The sequence below is a fragment of the Trachypithecus francoisi genome, unplaced genomic scaffold (assembly GCF_009764315.1).
Source record: "Trachypithecus francoisi isolate TF-2019V2 unplaced genomic scaffold, Tfra_2.0 Lachesis_group2, whole genome shotgun sequence".
In the NCBI taxonomy this organism is placed as follows: Eukaryota; Metazoa; Chordata; class Mammalia; order Primates; family Cercopithecidae; genus Trachypithecus; species Trachypithecus francoisi.
The window spans coordinates 108,897,115-108,915,206 of NW_022681465.1; the positions used below are offsets into that span (position 1 = coordinate 108,897,115).

Below are 18,092 nucleotides of genomic sequence, written 5' to 3' on the forward strand. Positions count from 1 at the left end.
GAATGTCTATACAGAAGTCTGCTGCAGAGGCAGAGCCCTCATGGAGAACTTCAGCTAGGGCAGTACAGAAGGGAAATGTGGGGTTGGAACCTACACACAGAGTACCCACTGGGGCACTGCCTAGTGGAGCTGTGAGAAGACAGCTACCATCCTCCAGACCCCAGAATGATAGATCCACCTACAGCTTGCACCGTGCACCTGGAAAAGCTGCAGGCACTCAATGCCAGTTGATGAAAGAGCTTCCCAAGGCCATGGGAACCCACTCCTCACATCAGCATGCCCTGGATGTGAGACTTGGAGTCAAAGGAGATTATTTTAGAGCTTTAAGATTTAATGGCTGCCCCACTGAATGTCGAACTCACATGGGGCCTCTAGTCCCTTTGTTTTTTATTTTACAGGCTCATAGGCAGGAGGAACTTGCCTTGTCTCAGGTAAGACTTTGGACTTGGACTTTTGAGTTAATGCTGAAATGAGTTAAGACTTTGGTGAACTCTCAGGAAGGCATGATTGGTTTGAAATGTAAAAAAGACATAAGATTTGGGAAGGGTCAGGGCTGCAATAATATGGTTTGGCTCTGTGTCCCCACCCAAATATCATCTTGAATTGTAATCCCCATAATCTCCATGTGTCAAATTAGGGACCTGGTGAGAGGTGATTGGACCTTTGGGGTGGTTTCCTCCATGCTGTTCTCATGATAGTGAGTGAGTTCTCACAAGATCTGATGGTTTTATAAAGGGCTCTTCCTCCTTCACTGTCTCTCTCTCTCTCTCTTTTTCTCTCTCTCCTGCCACCTTGTGAATAAGGTGCCTGCTTCCCCTTCAGCCATGATTGTAAGCTTCCTGAGGCCTCACCACCCATACAGAACTGTGAGTCATTTAAACCTCTTTTCTTTATAAATTACCCAGTCTCAGGTAGTGTCTTTGTAGCAGTGTGAAAATGAACTAATACAGGTATAGATAAATAGATTATATTAAAATACCTCCACAAAATATACAAAGTAAAACACGCATCATATTTAATAGTGAAACATCAAAGGCATTCCAACTAAAGTCAGAAAAAAGGTAAATATGCCTATTAACACCATCATCATTTAACACTGTTCTGTAGATTCTAACTAATGCAATAAAACAAGAAAAACAAATAAGAAAAATAAACAGTAAAAAGGAGAGAAGATTATAATATTTATAAATGATATTGTCTCACTAGAAAATCTGAGAGACGTTAAGTGGATTCAGCAGAGTGGTCAAATTCAAAATCCAATAGCGTTCCTACATGCCAATAGCATCTAATTAGAAATGTAACTTCTGCCAGATGCAGTGGCTCATGCCTGTAATCCCAGCACTTTGGGAGGCCAAGGTAGGTGGATCACTTGAGGTCAGGAGTTCAAGACCAGCCTGGCCAACATGGTAAAACCCCATCTCTACTAAAAGTACTAAAATTAGCTGGGCGGTTGTGGCACATTCCTGTAATCCCAGCTACTCAGGAGGCTGAGGCAGGAGAATCGCTTGAGCCTGGGAGGTGGAGGCTGCGGTGAGCCAAGATCATGCCACTGCACTCCAGTCTGAGCGACAGAGTGAAACCCTATCTCAAAAAAAAAAGGAATGTAACTTCGAAAAGACCCTGTTCCACATAGCAATAAAGAAGTAAGCCTTAAGAAATCAACCTTAAAAAATGTACAAGTCCTAAGTGATAAAAATATAAAATTTTACTGAAGGGTTAGGGGTTGGGGTAGAGACCTAAAAGGGAGTCTATGTTTCTGAATAAAAATGTTTGAATGAATCTAGATATTTAATGCAGTTTCAATCAAAATTCAAAATGTTTTACTAGCCTAATTGATGCTAAAGTTCATCTAGAAGAATAAATGCAGCAGAAAGAAATTTTTTGGAAAAAAAAAGAATATTGGACTCACCCTACCACTCATTTAAATATACTATAAAACTGTTGTTTAAAAGTCTGATATTGACCCAAGAGTAAATAAATTGACTAGTAGCATAGAATAGAAACAGACTCAGTTATATGTGGGCATTGACGTTATGAAAAAGTTAATATTCCTGACCTGTTAGGAAATAATGTAGTATACAATAAATGGTACTGGGACAATTAGTTAACAGTGTGGCAAAAATTGGGTTCCATCTCTGTGTTAATTTCCCATTACTGCTGCTACAAATCACCACAAACTAGACAGTTTGAAACAACATAAGTTTATTCCTACAGTTCTGGAGCCCAGAGGCTAGAAATCAAGGAACACAGTCTAATATATGGGCAGGACCCTCCCTCCAGAAGCTCTAGGGGGAAATTCTTCCTTGCCCTTTCTAGCTTTTAGGGCTGCATTTCTTGCGCTCCTTGGCTCCAGGCCCCTTGGTCCATCTCCAGGGCTGCAGCATAACATCTTCAAGTTTCTCTCTCTGCTCTGTCTTCACATGGCCTCTTCCTCTTCTTTGTCAAATCTCCTCTGCTTTCCTCTTTTAAGGACACTTGTGATGACATTTAAGGCCCACCCAGTTAACCCAGGATAATCTCCCCATCTCAGCACCCGTAACTGAATTGTATCTGTAAAGTCACTTTTGCCACATAAAGTAACATTCACATTTTTCAGGGATTAGAATGTGGACATATTTGGGAGCTATTATTCAGCCTACTGTAATCTCTAGCCCACACAATGCCTAAAGTAAATCCCAGCTTGATTAAAGATAAACTAGAAAAACTGGATTTTTTTTTTTTACTTTTGTTTTAAGGTCAGTGGTGCCAGTGCAGGTTCATTACACAGGTAAACTTGCGTCATGGGAGTTTGTTGTACAGATTATTTCAATCACTCAGGTATTAAGCCTAGTATCTATTAGTTATTTAGCTATTTTTCCTGATCCTCTCCCTCTTCCCGCCCTCCATCCTCCAAAAGGCCCCAGTGTGTGTTGTTCCCCTTTCTGTGTCCATGTATTCTCAAAAAACTGATCAAATTTTAGGAAAATGTTTTCCTGACTGAGGAGTCTCATGGTTGAGAAATGGAGTGAGAGAGCCTTTCAGCATAAATCTAGGCAAGAAACAATTTAAAAAATTTGTAAACCAGTGAGTACGATATGAATACCCAGTTTTATTGCCTTTCGGTTAGGAAATTCATCTTATGTTTTTTATTTATTTATTTATTTATTTATTTATTTATTTATTTATTTGAGATAGGGTCTCATTCTGTCACCCAGGCTGGAGTGCAGTGGCATGATCATAGCTCTCTGAATCCTCCAACTCCTGGGCTCAAGTGATCCTCCCATCTCAGCCTACTGAATAGTTGGGACCACAGGTGCACATCACTATGCCTGGCTATTTTTTTACTTTTTTATTTTTTGGTAGAGACAAGGTTTCACTTTGTTGGTTAGGCTGGTCTCAAATTCCTGGGCTCAAGTGATTCTCCCATCTCAGCCTCCCAAAGTGCTGGGATTACAGGTGTGAGCCACCACTCCCAGATTTCTTATGTTTTTTAATAGAATTTAAATTTAACAAGGTTAGTGAAGACATGAGGTTCAAATTTCACAAGTAATTTCTAAATGTTCATTTGCATGTATAATAAGGAATAAAATTACCCCATTTTTAAAAAAACATTTAAATTAGGATTATGGAGAAAAGAATAACATGATGTCTAATAAATAAGAGTTTCCACTTACTGCATTTTTTTAAATTTTCAAGCTCCAAGTGAAGTAATTTACATGCACTTACCATGGTTCCTTCAGATTCCATCAATCTGGTCCTTGTTTATATCTCTTAACTTAATTGTAGAACCACTCTTCCTAGCTTACACACCCCTTATACTCCAGGCAATCTGGCCTTCCTGTTCTTTGATCCACCAACCTTATTCTGACCTGAGAGACCTTACTGGCTGGGCTCTTCTAAAGGACCTAGCCTTTTGAAGACCTATTGGTGGATCTTCCAAAAGGTTGGTTCCTTCAGCTTTGTTCAGGCTTTATTCTATTCAGGTTTTATCTCAAATATCACTGCTTCAGAGAGATTTCTCACCATCCAGTCTAATGTGGCTCTTCCATCTGATCCCCAAACCCCTGGTGACATAATTGATTTAGACAGCTGATCTGTTTAGCTAGCCATGCATTGCTCTCTGATACATATCACTCTGGAAGCTTTGTACTGGGTTACATAGGACAGTTTTCCCAGGTAGACTCTGAAGTTTCTCTTACCAAATGCACGTGAGTTGTCATGCCCTGCTGTTTAGAGAAATTCCATGATTTATTATTTTGGAACATGAAGAATTCTTCTCTAATTGAATATATGCAATCCTCCAATTTACTAAGCATTTGGGGATTTTTATACTTAAGGCTTTCCAAAACAGTACACACCTATAAATTTGTGCCTTGAAAATGCTATGACTGGCAAGGCTCGATGGCTCATGCCTATAATCCTAGCACTTTGGGAGACCAAGGTGGGTGGATCACCTGAGGTCAGGAGTTTGAGACCGGCCTGGTCAACATGCTGAAATATCATCTCTACTAAAACAATAAAAATTAATTGGGCGTGGTGGCAGGTGCCTGTAATCCCAGCTCCTCAGGAGGCTGAGGCAGGAGAACTGCTTGAACCTGGGAGGCAGAGGTTGCAGCCAAGATCACACCATTACACTCCAGCCTGAGTGAAAGTGCGAAACTCAAAAATCTCAAAAAAATTCAAAAAAAAAGAAAAAAGGAAAAGAAAAAGAGAAAAAGAAAATGCTTCATTTTCATTATTATATTTTATAGTAAAATTACTCTGGAAAAAGGCAACACAATCAACCCTACATGAGATAATAACTGACATTTATTTGAAATGATTTAGGAAGGTAGAGAAACCATATCACTAAATATCACAAAGGAAACATTTTAGGCCTTATTTTACTTAAGAATTTTAGGTGACCTTAATCTCAGAGGCAAAGGCTTAAGTTATACAAAATGGCCAGGCACAGTGGCTCACGCCTGTAGTCACAGCACTTTGGGAGACTGAGGTGGGTGGATTGCTTGAGCCCAGGAGTTCAAGACCAGCCTAGGCTACATGCTGAAACCCCATCTCTACAAAAACTACAAATATTAGCCGGGTGTGATGGTGCATGCTTGTAGTCCCAGCTACCTGGGAGGCTGAGGTGTGAGGATCATCTGAGTCCAGGAGGTCAAGGCTGCAGTGAGCCAAGATCACTGCACTCTAGCCTGGCTGACAGAGTGAGACTCTGTCTCAAAAAGAAAAAAAAAGAAGTTAGATGAAATGATCTTGTTATACTTTTCCTCATATTCCTAATACATTGAATATTTTTATTCATCCACAGGTTTTTTAAGAAGTTTAAATATCTAGGTAATATACTCATAGTGAAGCAGAGTTGGCCCTCCACATCCAAGCCTTCCACATACACCGATTCAACCAAGAGCAGATCAAAAGTATTCAGAAAACATTTTTTAAAAAACCAATAAAACATGACATACATCTAAAAATATAGGCTGGGTGTGGTGGCTCATGCCTGTAATCCCAGCACTTTGGGAGGCTGAGGCGGGCAGATCACCTGAGGATGGGAGTTCGAGACCAGCCTGACCAACATGGAGAAACCCTGTCTCTACTAAAAATACAAAATTAGCTGGGTGTGGTGGCGCATGCCTGTAATCGCAGCTACTCGGGAGGCTGAGGCAGAAGAATCACTTGAACCTAGGAGGCAGAGGTTGCGTGAGCCAAGATCGGTCATTGCACTCCAGCCTGGGCAACAAGAGCAAAACTCCATCTCACAAAATAAAATAAAATAATAATAATAATATAGTATAACAATTACTTACATATCATTTACATTGTATTAGGATTTATCAGTAATCTAGAGATGATTTAACAGGAGGGTGCATGTACATTATATGCAGATACGACACAATTTTTTTTTTTTTTCAGACAGCATCTCTGTCTCCCAGGCTGGAGTGCAGTGGCGTGTTCTCGGCTCACTACAACTTCCCGTTGTTTTCTAAGAATTTTATTTTTAAAAGAGGACCAGGACTAATAATTTTTAGAACCTCTGAGTCTCAGAAAGGTTAAGAGCTGGCCTGCCTTTATACATCTAACTAGTGATAAAACCTCTCAGAATATTGCTCCAGCTAGATATAAACTTCCTCCTTCTATGTTAAAAAAAAAAAAAACTACAGACTTGTCCTTAATGTTGACATTACAGGATCAGCCTCCTAACAGGGCCTAAAACTACTCTCTAAATGTCAGGGCTCTGCAATTATACTTATATGCAGACAGGAATCTGAATATTTTATTAAGTTAGTCAACAAATACATAAGGAATTTGCCCTGAACATGGCAGAAGCCAGAGGCCATGCAAGTCTACAAACTGAGGAAAACCCAGGCCTCGTCCTCAAAGAGATTATAATAATAGAAGACTATAAAAGAGGAGATATTCCTGGCCGTGAAAATGTACAATACTACAACCCAAGGCAGAAACGGTGAAAATGTTTCATGGCAATGAATTTTTCAAAGATTCAGTTTTCATTTTTTATGAATTATATTACATTTCAAAAATCATTCGCTCACATCTCACTGCTGTGGTTCAATTATTTTACTATGTGTGAGACACTGTTCTAAGTGCATGGTATGTAGCAACTCATTTGTGCCTCAAAACAATCCTGCGGGGTAGTTGCCATTGGCATCCTCATTTCACAGATAAAAAAACTAAGGAACTGAGCTTGAAAAATTTGTCCAAGTTTACACAGCTAATAATTAGCAGAGCTGGTCTTTGAATCTACAGAGTCAGTCTCCAGGGTCCAAACTTTTAATTATTCTGCTATAGTGCCTATATATCTTGGAAGTTGTACCATATCAACACATAAAAACTTATTTGTTTTTACAGCTGCAAAGTATTCCATTGTATGGCAATATTATAATTCATTAAACTATCTCCTAATGACAAATCTTTTATTTGCTTCTTTTCTCTTTTCTTTTTTTTTTTTGAGACAGTGTCTTGCTGTGCTGCCCAGCCTGGAGTGCAGTGGAATGATCATGGCTTATTACAGCCTTGACTTTCCAGGCTCAAGCAATCCTCCCACCTCTGCATCCCCAGTAGCTGGGATGCGCACCACTGCATCCAGCTAAGTTTTGTATTTTTCATAGAGACAGGGTTTCCGTCTTAAAAAAAAAAAAAAGAAATCGCATCTTTTGGGACAAGATGAAGTTCTTGCAGGTCTTGAAGCATGGACTACAACAGGTTATGGCCACAGTAGCCTCTGCGGCTCTCTACAGATTTTATTTATTTATTTATTTATTTATTGAAATGGAGTCTTGCTCTGTTGCTCAGGCTGGAGTGCAGTGACAGATCTTGGCTCACCGCAACCTCCACCTCCCAGGTTCAAGTGATTCTCCTGCCTCAGCCTCCTGAGTAGCTGGGACTACAGGCACGTGCCACCATGTCTGGCTAATTTTTGTGTTTTTAGTGGAGATGGGGTTTCACCGTGTTGGCCAGGCTGGTCTCAAACTCCTGACTTTGTGATCTGCCCGCCTCGGCCTCCCAAAGTGCTGGGATTATAGGTGTGAACCACCCTGCCCGGCCTCTCTACAGATTTTCTTTGGGCAAAATGTGAAAGTTGGCATGTTATATGAAAGGAAAATAAATCTTGGGGCCCCAAAATCACTAAGCCAAGTGGAAAGTCAAGCTGGGAACTGCTTGGGCAAACCTGCCTCCCATTCTATTCAACATCATCCCTCTGCTCATTGAGATAAATGGGCATTTGATTGCCTTCTTTGGAGAGGCCAATCAGAAACTCAAAAGAATGCAACCATTTGTCTCTTATCTACCTGTGACCTGGAAGCCCCCTCACCACTTCTGAGATGTCCTGTCTTTCCAGACCGAACCAATGTTCATCTTAGATGTACTGATTGATGTCTCATGTCTCCCTAAAATGTATAAAAGCAAGCTGTGCTTGGACCCCCGTGGGCATATGTCATCAGGACCTCCTGAGGCTGTGTCACGGGTGCGCATCCTTAACTTTGGCAAGATAAACTTCCTAAATTGAGACCTATCTTAGATTTTGGGGGCTCACAGTAGGGAAAGACAAATAGGGAAACAAATATTACGATGGCAACAAGCTGTTTTTGTATATACCGCTGAAATAAGTGGCAAAAATCCACATTATGGGATGCAGATGGAGACACAGAGCCCCTCAAATGTTATCATTGGCTTAATTCACAGATGACCCTCCAGCAACAGAACTACCTACTGTTTGTAAATTCACCTGGACAAATCATAAATGCAATATGAGTGACACTAATGAACAATATGTACCTCATTCCACCACTAAAAGAAGATTCAAGAGTGGGTCCCAGACGGGCGGATCACGAGGTCAGGAGATCGAGACCATCCTGGCTAACACGGTGAAACCCCGTCTCTACTAAAAAAATACAAAAACTAGCCGGGCGAGGTGGCGGGTGCCTGTAGTCCCAGCTACTCGGGAGGCTGAGGCAGGAGAATGGCGTAAACCCGGGAGGCGGAACTTGCAGTGAGCTGAGATCCGGCCACTGCACTCCAGTCCGGGCGACAGAGCGAGACTCCGCCTCAAAAAAAAAAAAAAAAAAAAAAAAAGAGTGGGTCCCACCTTCAACACCGTGTAAGACAATGAAAAACAGCTTAAATATGCAAAATGTGGGGCTTTTCATGTAATTTCACTTTTACTATTTAACATTCATTTGATTAATATTGTCTGACTAAATCATGTAAAAGGGAGTAACATTTGAGCTAGGTCTTAAAATATGGAGAAGTAAATTTATACAGGTAAATGAGGTAGATAGATTTCATAGTAATAAAACAACCAGAGGCATATTTCACAGACATTAGGATACTAGAGTGATCCTGTATTTTAAGTGCATGTACAGGTCTAAAGGCTCAAAATTGAACAATATTGTTTTTGAGGTTAATAGTTAAAAGAAATAATAAAGCAGGTCCTACAAGAGTTAGAAATAAATCTTCATGCTACCATAAAACATTTCCTAAACCACTGACATAGCACACTAATGTATTCAAATGTGCCCATGCAGCTGGAGCAGATACTGCCACAACCGTTGGTATAATCACAGATGGAAGGATTATAATGGAAGTATAAAAGCAAAAGGGGATAAAGCAAAACTGAATAGCCTTAAATTAGGTGGTAAATCATTCCATTTTCAATCTTGTAGTTCCGAATTCAAACCAAAGGCCCGTTTGAGAAAACTGATGGGAAATTTAGTAGACGTCATTCAGAAGGCACTGAAAAAGAACACTGCTTTTATAATGGAAAAATATTTCAAATCACCTTAAAGTTCAATGGTAGCAGAACACTTAAGGAAATCATAGCACTACAACTTGAGGAAACGAGTCATTGAATATCGTAAACAGATGACATGGACATCTGGTATTTTTGTCTACCTAGCATCGCTGCTTTCCTTTCCAGTGACAGCATCCCTTTGTCTATTGTGGAACTGTGTCTCCTTTACCCTAATCATTTAATTTCTAGGGTACTTTCCTCTGTCAAAGGTGTAGGCAAGTGACCTAGGCCTGACCACTCTTAATAATCTGTCTCCACAGCCACAGTGATTAGGCTGAGTGTTAATCACATGACTCAAGTTGGGTCAATCAGAGCGTTTTCCTGGGAAACTGCTAGAAGAAAGCCTCTCTTTGATTTGGGTTGGTAAACTGTGGATCATAAGGTTGAAACTCCCTGCAGCTATATCCTCAGTTTGTCTGCAGTTCATGAAAATGAAGCCAACATAGCAGAAAGCAGATCTGAGACAAGGAGAGAAAATCCTGGTGGTATCATTTGACTTCTTAGACCTACTCATCTCAGAGCAGTACAACAACCCTTGTCTTTAGTGTTAAGAAAGTTAATACATCCCTTCTCCCATACCCTTTTTTTTTTTCATATATTTTTTGTTAAGTTAGGGTTTGAGGCATCCTTTTTATGTAATCCCTGCACTTTGGGAGGCCAAGGTAGGTGGATCACCTGAGGTCAAGAGTTTGAGACCAGCCTAGCTAACATGGTGAAACCCCATCTCCACTAGAAATACAAAAATTAGCCACGTATGGTGGCACGCACCTGTAGTCCCAGCTACTTGGGAGGCTGAGGCAGGAGAATTGCTTCAACCTGGGAGGCGGAGGTTGCAGTGACCAGTCATCGTGCCACTGCACTCTAGCCTGGGTGACCGAATGAGATTCCATCTCAAAAGGAAAAAAAGAAAAGAAAAGAAATTGTATCTAGGCTATTGCTACAACTACATACAATTTTGTTGCTTTTTTGTTTGCTTTTTTTTCTTGGGTTTTGGGGTTTTTTTTTTTGTTGTTGTTGTTGTTTTCCTTAAATAGCGTAGGTTCACAACTCAGGATAACTTTACTTTGGCCCCAGGTCAGGTCTCCCAAAGAGTTTCCCAGCAGTCAAGTCACAGAGTCTCCTGCTGAGTCACCACGAAGCAGACCTCGACCTTGAGAGGCCTTGTTATCACCCCAACCCTTGACTTCTTCTGGTACCACCATCTCCTGTCACCTGAGCTACATAAAATTTTGAATTCATATTGACTACTTGCATCTAATGGCTAGGATGCGGTGATGCTGCTAAATACCTTACAATGTAAAGAAGAGCCCCCAAGAAAAAAGAATTATCTAGCCCAAACGTCAATAATGCCACTATGGACAAATCTTGGCAGAAGGGTAACAGGGTGATTTGTTTTCCTTAAAAAAGGTCTGTTGTTGGCTGGGCATGGTCGTGCACACCTGTAGTCCCACCTGCTCAGGACTAGGCACGAGGATTGTTTGAGCCCAGGAGTTCCAGGCTGTAGTGAGCTGTGATTGTACCACTGCACTTCAGCCTGGGCAACAGAGTAAAACCATGTTTTAAATTATCAAAAAAAAAAAAAAATCTGTAGTCTGCTCATTTGCTTATTAGAAGGAAAGGAGGGAAGGAGGGGAAGGAAGAAATGGAAAAGAAATGAAATAAAAGGATAGAAGGCTATGGGAGAGAAGATGATGAAAGAATCAGACATAAAGATAATTGAAAGTGAAGATACCTTATTTCTACTGCCATCTCTACAATTGACTGCCAGTGTGATCTTGACAAGCCACAGATTCTTTGGGAGTCAGTTTCCTCCCTGGTAATATAGGGAATGGAGTTAGCCTGCTTCTGAGGTTCTTTCAGTTCAAAACTTCTATGACATTGTCTTGGATAGTCAAGCAGACTTAGGAAAAAATTAAGTTTTAATGCTGTATGTGCTCATAGCTATCTTTATTCTTTTTAACATGGAGACCGGGTCTCGCTGTGTTGCCCAGGCTAGTCTTGAACTCCTCAGCTCAAGCAATCCTCCCTTCTTGGCCTCCCAGAGTGCTGGGATTACAGGCATGAGCCACCACAACCGGTCCTCATGGCTGGTTTTAAGTCGTGGCATTCTGTGCTGTCATGGACACAGTATAGGATATCTGTTTTTTATCAACATTTTTGGCATAAGTTACAGTGCCAGTTTAAAAACTTCAGGTCCCATTGTTAGACTTTTTTGAGGCATAGACAACAGAAAAAAGTAACATTGTCCGTTTTTCAGTGCTCTTCTATCAAACTTTTAATTCTTTTTTAATTAAGAAAGAATACACAGATATGAACTCTCTTAAAAATTATCTGTTATGGGTATAAATGGGCAGGGGAACTGGCTTGGAATAAAGCAAATTAAAGAGACATCAAAAAAACTGACTCTCCAGTCTAGTGCCTAAGGAGCTTAGAAGATACTACTCTGTCCTAACAAGTAAAAGGCTGAACAAACTGAAAAAAATCAACATTTTTTTTTAGATCTATTACAGAGGTGAAGTCAAAGGGCTAAGTGCTGCCCCCAAAACTGAAGAAACAGACAGGTAAATGCAGAGAATCACAACTTAGCAGAGCAGAAACCACCCCAGGAACTAGTGCTAGGGTAGGAGAAGGGGAACTGTAATTCACAAACTGCTGGAAACTAGGTATAGACAAATGTGAGTTTAAGTCTCCAGGGTGACCCAGTCTTGGGGGCCCCCACACTTTGGGAAGCTTTACTTCCAGGCGCCTGACCTGGTTCTTACAGTGAATTTTGAAGAAAAACCCCTTCATGCTTCCTGCAGGGGGAAGAGGCAAGGAACGATTTTGAAACAAACCAGATCACTCTGTTCTGAACAAGGTCTGCTCTCAGGAGGAACTATTTTTCAGAGTCTGCCCAGCTGGGGTTTTATCAAAACCTAACCTACTTGAGAAAAGGAGAATTTGTTAACTCCAGCCTACTGTATCCATCCTGTCCCGCCTAAGGGGAGAAAAACCTGAAGCAGCGCAGGGACAGCTAACAGACCAGAGGCGTAGACTACCAAAAGACGGAGACCTAATCATAGGGTGATAGACATTTCCTGTCCCTCACATTTCACCACTCCATTATCAAGGCAGTTTCTTGTAGCTAGTACAGCATGTCCACCTTTCAACAAAAATTTATTAAAAACACTGAAAGGAGAAAAAAAAAAACCCACAATTTGAAAAGACTAAAACATCAAAACCAGAGTCTGATATGGCAGGAAAGTTAGAATTACTAAGCCAGGAATTTTTACGAACTATGATTACTAAGCTAAGGATTTTAAAGGGAAAACATGCAAGAGCAGGTGGATAATGTGAGCAGAATGATGGAAATTCTAAGATACAATCATGGACAATGCTAGAGATCAAAATACTGTAACGGAAATGAAGAATGCCTTTGATGGACTTCTTAGCAGACTGGATGTGGCTGAGGGAGGAATCTCTGAGCTTGAGGATATGACAATGGAAACCTCCTAAACTGAAAAGCAAAGATGGAAAAGACTGGAACTAAAAAAAAACAGAAGAGAGTATCTAAGAAACGTGGGACAGCTATTGTATGTGTAACATACAATACTAGGGAATACTAGAAGGAAAAGAAATAGAAGGAAGAGGAGCAATATTTTATGCAATAATAAGTGAGAATTTTCCCCAAATTAATGTCAGACACCAAACAACAGATCCAGAAAGCTCAGAGAACACTGAGCAGGATAAATGCCCAAAAAATGACAGTTAGGCACATCATATTCAAATGCCAGAAAACTAAAGATAAAAGAAAAATCCTGAAGGAAGCCAGAGGAAAACGAACTTTACCTATAGAGGAGCAAAGATAACATCTGACGTCTCAGAAACTGTGTAAGCAAGAAGACAGCAGAATAAAATAGTTACAATGATGACAGAAAAAAACCACCGGCGCCGGGCGCGGTGGCTCACGCCTGTAATCCCAGCACTTTGGGAGGCTGAGGCGGGCAGATCACAAGGTCAGCCGATCGAGACCATCCTGGCTAACCCGGTGAAACCCTGTCTCTACTAAAAATACAAAAATAATTAGCCAGGCGTGGTGGCGGGCGCCTGTAGTCTCAGCTACTTGGGAGGCTGCGGCAGGAGAATGGTGTGAATCCAGGAAGGGGAGCTTGCAGTGAGCTGTGATCAAGCCACTGCACCCTAGTCTGGGCGACAGAGCGAGACTACATCCCCCGCCCCGCCAAAAAAAAAAGAAAAAAGAAAAGAAAACACCGGCCTAGAACTCTGCACCCTGTGAAATCATCTTTCAAAACTAAGGAAAAATAAAGACTCTTTCATGTAAAAAATTGAGCACATTTTTTGCCAGTAGATCCGCCTTGCAAGAAATGTAAAAAGAAGTTTTTCAGAGAGAAGGAAAATAATATAGGTCAGAGACACGGATCTACATGAAGGAAAAGAAGAGCATCAGAGAAGGAATAAGTAAAGGTAAAATAAAACTTTTATTTTTCTCATTTTTAATTAGTCTGACAGTAGACAGCTTGTTCAAAATAGTAATAGCAACAGCAACAATGTATTTAAACAGTCTGTTCAAAATAGTAATAGCAACAATGTGCTTATGTGTAAATGAAAGGAATGACAGCAATGATACAAGGAATGGGAGGAAGGAATTAGGAATGTTTTGTAATTATAAGATACTTGCACTCTTCACAGAGCAGTATAGTGTTACAAGGATACCAGGGGGATATTGTGTGTTTGGCTCCAGACCACTACAATAAAGCAAATATTGCAATAAATTGAATTATGTGAATTTTTTGTCTCCCAGTGCATATAAAAGCTATATTTACCCTATACTGTAGTTCATTAAGTGTGCAGTTACATTATGTCATAAAAAATGATGTACCACCTGGGTGCAGTGGCTCACGCCTGTAATCTCAGCACTCTGGGAGGCTGAGGCACATGGATCACCTGAGATCAGGAGTTCAAGACCAGCCTGGCCAACATGGTGAAACCCTATCTTCTACTAAAAACACAAAAAATTAGCCAGGCATAGTGGCGGGCACCTGTAATCGCAGCTACTCAGGAGGCTAAGGCAGGAGAATCACTTGAACCTGGGAGGTGGAGATTGTAATAAGTGGAGGTCGCCCCATTGCTCTCCAGCCTGAACAACAAGAGCCAAACGCCACTGCCAAAAAAAAAAAAAAAAAAAAAAAAGTCTGGACACGGTGGCTCACACCTGTAATCCCAGCACCTTGTGGAAGGCTGAGGCAAGCAGATCATCTGAGGTAGGGAGTTCGAGACCAGTCTGACCAACATGGAGAAACCCTGTCTCTACTAAAAATACCAAAATTAGCCAGGCGTGGTGGCACGTGCCTGTAATCTCAGCTACTCAGGAGGCTGAGGCAGGAGAATCGCTTGAACCTGGGAGGCGGAGGTTGCGGTGAGTCGAGATTGCACCATTGCACTCCAGCCTAGGCAACAAAAGCGAAACTCCGTCTCAAAAAAAAAAAAAAAGAAAGAAAAAAACACCTACCTTAAGTTAAAAACACGTTAGTGCTAGAAAATGCTAATGATCATCAGATCCTCCAGCAAATTATAATCTTTTCTGGTAGAGGGTCTTGCCTCATTGTTGATGGCTGCTGACTGATCAGGGTAGTGGTTGCTGAAGGTTGGGGTAGCTGTGGCAATTTCTTAAAATAAGACAACAGTGAAGTTTGCTGCATCAATGGACTCTTTCTTTGATGGAAGACTTATCTATAGCATGCAATACTATTTGATAGCATTTGACCTACAGTAGAATTTCTTTCAAAATTGGAGCCAATCCTCTCAAACCATATCACTGCTTTATTGACTAAGTTTCTGTAATACTCTATATCAGTTGTTGTCATTTCAACAATGTTCACAACATCTTCCCCAGGAAAAGATTCCTTATCAAGAAACCACTTGCTTTGTTCATCCATAAGAAGCAACTCTTCATCTCTTCAAGTTTGATTGTGAGATTGCAGCAATTCAGTCCCATCTTCAGGTTCCACTTCTAGTTCTCTTGCTATTTCCACTACATCTGCAGTTACTTTTTCCACAGAACTCTTGAACCCCTTCAAGTCATCTGTGAAGGGATTAGCATCAACTTCTTTCAAACTCCTGTGAATGTTCTTATTTTGATATCCTCCCATGAATCATGAATGTTCTTAATGGCATCATCTAGAATAGTGAATGTTTTCCAGAAGATTTTCAATTAATTTTTCCAGATCCATCAGAGGAATCACTATCTATGGTAGCCATAGCCTTATGAAATTTATTTCTTAAATAGTAATACTTGAAAGTTACAATGACTCCTTGATCTGTGAGTTGCAAAGGGATGTTATGTTAGCATGCTTGAAAACAATATTAATATCCTTGTACATCTCCATCAGTACTCTTGGGTGGCTGGGTGCATTGTCATTGAGCAGTAATAATTTGAAAGGAATCTTTTTGTTGTTGTTGTTGTTGTTTTGAGCTGTAGGTCTCAACAGTGGGCTTAAAATATTCAGCATACCATGCTATAAACAGATGTGCTGTCAGCCAAGCTTTGTAGTTCCATTTCTAGAGCACACCAAGAGTAGATTTAACATAATTCTTAAGGGCCCTAGGATTTTTGGAGTGGTACATGAACATTGGCTTCAACTTAAAATCACCATCTGCATTAGCCTCTAGCAAGAGAATCAGTCTGTCCTTTGAAGTTTTTGTTTGTTTGTTCGTTCGTTTGTCTTATGGAATGCTTCACTAATTTGCATGTCATCCTTGTGCAGGGGCCATGCTAATCTTCTCTGTATCATCCCAGTTTTTTTAGTATATGTGCTGCCAAAGTCAGCACCCTTTGAAGTTTTGAAGCCAGCACTGTCTTTTTCTCTGTAGCTGTAAAGGTCCTAGATAACATCTTCTTCCAATATAACATTTCTCCCCCCACTGAAAATCGGTTGTAATGATTGCCACCTTTCATCAATTATCTTAAGTAGATCTTCTGGACAACTTGCTGCAGCTTCTGCATCAGCACTTGCTGCTTCCCCTTACACTTTTATGTTCTGGAGATGGCTTCTTTTCTTAGACCTAATGAATCAGCCTCTGCTAGCTTCCAACTTTTCTTCTGCAGCTTTCTTCCCTATCTCAGCCTTCACAGACTTGAACAGTTAGGGCCTTTGCTTGGATTAGGCTTTGGATAAAAGAATATGTGGCTGGTTTGATCTTCTACCCAGACCAGTAAAACTCACTCCATATCAGCAATAAAGTTGTTTTACTTTCTTAGCATTGTGTATTCACTGGAGTACACTTTTAATTTCCTCCAAGAACTCTTCCTTTGCATTCAGAACTTGGCTGTTTGCCACAAGACATCTAGCTTTTGGTCTATACAGACTTTCAAAATGCCTTCCTCACTAACTATAATTATTTCTGACATTTGATTTAAAGTGAGAGGCTGGGTGCAGTGGTTCACGCCTGTAATCCCAGCACTTTGGGAGGCTGAGGTGGGCAGATCACCTGAGGTCAGGAATTCGAGACTGGCCTGGCCAACATGGTGAAACCCCATCTCTACTGAAAATACAAAAATTAGCCAATGTGGTCACAAGCATCTGTAGTCCCAGCTACCTGGGAGGCTGAGGCAAGATAACCTCTGGAACCTGGGAGGCAGAGGTTGCAGTGAACTGAGATCATGCCACTGCACTCCAGCCTGGGTGACAGAGCAAGACTCAATCTCAAAAAAAAAAAAAAAAATCTATATATCTATATCTATATATCAACATAAATAGATATAGATATAAATATACATCTATATAAATAGATATAGATATATATTTAACATATTGTGAGAATTACCAAAATGTAACACAGAGACACAAAGTGAGCGAATGCTATTGGAAAAATAGTACCAATAAATTTACTTGATGCAGGGTTGCCACAAACCTCCAATTTGTAAAAAGCACAGTACTCACAGAGTGCAATTAAGCAAGGTATGCCTGTATTCGAAAGTGGACTTGAATTCATTGTAAATGTATATTGCAAATTCTAGGGCAACCACTTTAAAGATTTTAAGAAGATGCATAAGTGACCAGGTGCACTGAATCACACCTGTAATCCCGACACTTTGAGAAGTGGAGGGAGAAGGACTGCTTGAGCCCAGGAGTTCAAGACCAGTTTGGGCAACATAGCAAGACCCTGTCTCTACAAAAAAATTAAAAATTAGCCAGGCACAGTGGTGTGCGCCTATAGTCTAAGCCATTCTGGAGGCTGGAGCAGGAGAATTACTTGAGCCCAGGAGTTTGAGGCTGCAGTGAGCCGTGATCATACCACGGCACTCCAGCCTGGGCTACAGAGTGAGACTTCACCTTAAAAAAAAAAAATGAAGTGGCATAATTGATATACTAAGAAAGAAGACTAAATGGAATAATATGTTATAATATCATTCTATAATATATGATATATAATATATCATATATATATCATTATATAACTACATCATAATAAAATGCTCCATTAATACCTCAAAAGCCAGAAGTATGGAAGACAAAAATAGGAACAAATAGCAAGGACAACAAATAGAAAATAGTCACAAATATCACAGATATTAATCCAATAATATTAATAATCAGTTTAAATGTCAGCTGTCTAAATACTCCAATTAAAAGACAGATTTCCAGAGTGGATCAAAAAATAAGACCCAGCTATATATTGTCTACAAGAAACCCTTTTAAAACATAGACACATATAGATTAAAAGTAAAGGGATGGAGAAAGATATACTATGCTACCACTAATCAAAAGATAGTGAGGGCTGGTTGGAGTGCAGTGCTATTTAAAAC

The 18,092-nt window shown here is 40.4% G+C and overlaps 1 non-coding gene across 1 annotated transcript; it reads right to left on the bottom strand.

Annotated features, from left to right (window-relative positions):
- Positions 1-16,005: 16,005 nt before the first annotated feature.
- On the bottom strand, positions 16,006-16,115 carry LOC117066176. Its single transcript, XR_004430175.1, has one exon. It is a non-coding gene; the product is annotated as a U6 spliceosomal RNA (small nuclear RNA).
- Positions 16,116-18,092: the final 1,977 nt, after the last annotated feature.